Here is a 3,660-nt window from a genome sequence, read left to right as displayed (position 1 = left end):
ATATATATATATATATACACTCAAACACAGTTCAATATATGCATATATGTGCGTATGCATGAATATATACATCTATTTAGTAGTATAAACGTGTGTGTACTTGCTTGTATGTATCTGTATATACCTGAATGCACATATGTGTGTGTGTGTATGTGCACTTATAATATCCATATATACATCCACAGATACTCATATATATATATAAATATATATGTATATATACATGTGTGTGTGTATGTCTATTGATATAACGAAATATGTCGATACATGATATAAAGACTCAATACATAAATGTAGAGCTTATTTTGTGTAAATATATAAACAGTTCGTTGAACCTTGAGGTTACGTGTTATATTCAACAATCTTCAGCAAGGCAAAATTCGAGTAACGGAAGGAAAATGTTAAAAAATAATTGGAATCCATTCTTGCATTCTGTTTTATTATTACACTTCAATAAATTTTCGTGCAAGATTTCATGAAGTTCATCATGGGTATCGTTAAGGAAAAGAGCAGAAGAGATGGAGAGGGAGAAGAGAGGGAGTATTCATATCTTGTGGATGAGGTGATTCTCATCAAAAACATCCAACTGGGATATAATAACCTTCTTTGTTGGACATCGGTTCAAATAACCGCTTTTTCTCTGCAGTATGTTATTGTTCAGATCACTGCTTGGAATCGAACTCGGAATCTTGGGGTTAGTAGCCCGCGCTCTTAACCACTACGCCATATGCCCGTGGGCAAACAAGATGAAGACAAATATACATCGCCGGAAGTTGTTGTTGACAAACAACAGCAGTAATTTTATTCAGCTGAATACACGTCATTGATTGGTTGAAATTACCGAAACACGACAACTTTAAACACTTTGAAAATATAAACTTTTCTCAACAGCACTAAGAATAAAAGATGTTTTATATGACACATTCTACCAGTGTCCGAAGTTTGAAAGTGTTTAGTTACAAAAAATTAATTTCTCGATGTGCCGTTCAAAGGGAAAAGATCCCAGTTCTATATTAAGAGTTGAGGAATTATGTACATTATTTACAATATTTACATTATTTACATTCGACGGATATTTGTCCTCATCTTGTTTGCCCACGAGCATATGGCGTAGTGGTTAAGAGCGTGGGATTTGAACTCAGAACATAGAGTCGGAACTCAATAAGTACATAGTTCTACTGATCAGACAACTGCAACACCCACTCGTTGAAATCTATACGTTACTCAAAGGAAGTGAAGTGTGTACCCTTAACCTTTTCAGATTCTCACAAACTGGGGAGATTGAGGATATCTCCAATAGAAACAGTTCTGTGAATAAGAATATCATCGAAATACCAGCAATTATATGTCAGGCATTTTGGCCTGGTCTGGGATCTCGTCACAAGCTGAAATGACCTGGTACGGGTACCATGTAAACCAGTACTACATGTTCTATAGTCGAACGGTCGTCGACGAAACCGCGTCCTTCATTCAGTAGCTTGCTACTCTTGTGAGGAGGGAGTCTGGATACCCAGCAGGACTAAAAACAAGATTTGTCAAAACACGGATGAGCACCTTGAGAGCCAACGGCTATCCAGTTGAGGAAGGCAATGACAGACCACCCAAAATTTCTGCCAAGAAAACACTACGAGGAAAAGTTAGAACGAAGTAACGCTATGGCTTCATCCGATGAGAGAACTAGTGCTTAATCGGGAAGGCTTTCTATGTAGTGTCATCAAAGCGCTGCAAAAAAAGGCGTACGATACATGACATCAACGACGAAGTCAGGCATGTGCAACATTTTTTGAGAAGCGGGCCGCATGAGACATCATCAGGCAAACCGCTCTGTTAAAAATATTCAAGGTAACTTTTCGTTTAGGCGTACTTTTCAGAAAATTCCGCGGGCCCCATTTTTCCTATGACTGATCTAGGGGAACTCCGCTAAAGGCATCCAAAATGGAGGTGGTACTGTTAAACCAAACAGTGTGTTAAGCCTACTATCCAAAATATCTTCCACCGAATGGGCTATTATAAGGATTCCTATACTTAAATATTACTTATTTTATCTAAGAGAAGATGGAAGGTTCTTATCCTTCGGTTTCTGTTTTTTTATAAATCTCAGAATAGAAAGGATCGTGCATAGAATTATCTTGCTCTTTTCCAATTCAAACAATCCAGAACCTTTACTATTATAAAATAATAGAACTATTCTTTAATATATGCAAGCTAAGGCGGCGAGCTGGCTGAATCGTTTGTACGCCGGGGGAAATACTTAGCGTTATTTTGTCCCGTCTTCACGTTCTGAGTTCAAATTGCGCCGTACTAATTGAACACTGTAATCAACTTACCATGCCTCCCCCACCCCTAAATTGCAAAAATTTGAAATTATCATTATTATTATTATTCAAGGCAGGCTCTTCAGGCATGGAAGTGCCAACTGCCGAACCTGCCCAAAATGCATGCAGGGGACAAAATCAACTTGTATACATTCGTTTAGTGTCCATACATTAGAGAGCTCTGGTCCTGTGTTGAGCAGCTTCTGTCTCGTGTAAGACGAATCCATCTTCCGCATAGTGTAGAGCAAAGATTGACGCACTACCTTCCTTTAGCAGAGAAGGGAGGCAGATCTTTCTCAACTCAGTGGCTGTGGCAAAAAAGGCTGCGATGGACCCAACTGAAAGTTTGAAGACAGCCACTTCCTTATTTGGCGAAACTCTCATCAATTTCTTCAAATATCACTTGCAGATGAAGGTGAGGCTAGAGATAGAAGTGCTGCCTTCTCTTGTGCTTATCAAAAGGTGGACTCTTTCACCACAACTTTCTCTCACTCTTACTTCCTGTTTCTGTTGTACCTGTAATTCAAAGGGTCAGCCTTGTCACACACTGTGTCACGCTGAATATCCCCGAGAACTGCGTTAAGGGCACACGTGTCTGTGGAGTGCTCAGCCACTTGCACGTTAACTTCACGAGCAGGCTGTTCCGTTGATCGGATCAACTGGAACCCTTGACGTCGTAAGCGACGGAGTGCCAACAACAACAACTCTGAGTATGCTTTTCTAAGTAGGAGAAAAGAAACTGGAAGATAGCATTTTTCATGCCTTGGGGATGACAGAGTATTCCGGGATTTTTATGGGGCTTTACCTCGAATTAGCCTAACTAATTACCCTAATTACTCAGCTATGGGCATTGTATTTATTTATTATTCATTATTCTAATTTCAATTTATATACCCTTCTGTTCTATCCTTTAACGTTGTAGCGTTTCTCCACTTGATCGATATTAACCCCACCTATTTTGTATGTTGTATTGATACTGTCCTCCGTGTTTTGGACCTTGTGGCCAATAAAAGAAGTTATCATTATCATTATCGTCATTATTATTATTATCATCATCATCATCATCAACATTATTATTATTATTATTATTATTATTATTATTATGTTTTAATTTCATACTCTATTGATATATGTTTTGTTTTACATTTTTTTTTTCAAAAATCAATTTCTCGTTCTTTGTTCAGCGCTAATCTCCTTTAAGCCCTTTCATATCTTCCTTCCTTCCGGATTAAATAGATTAGTATTAAGTATGAATTGAGCGAAGATTAGCTTAAGTGGTATTATTTCTTTAGTTGTTATTAGATGTGGTCGTTGTTGAAGAAGTAGTTTTTGGTGTGCTGGTGTT

This window comes from Octopus bimaculoides, chromosome 5 (genome assembly GCF_001194135.2).
Source record: "Octopus bimaculoides isolate UCB-OBI-ISO-001 chromosome 5, ASM119413v2, whole genome shotgun sequence".
Classification (NCBI taxonomy): domain Eukaryota; kingdom Metazoa; phylum Mollusca; class Cephalopoda; order Octopoda; family Octopodidae; genus Octopus; species Octopus bimaculoides.
This window is presented reverse-complemented; position numbering follows the sequence as displayed.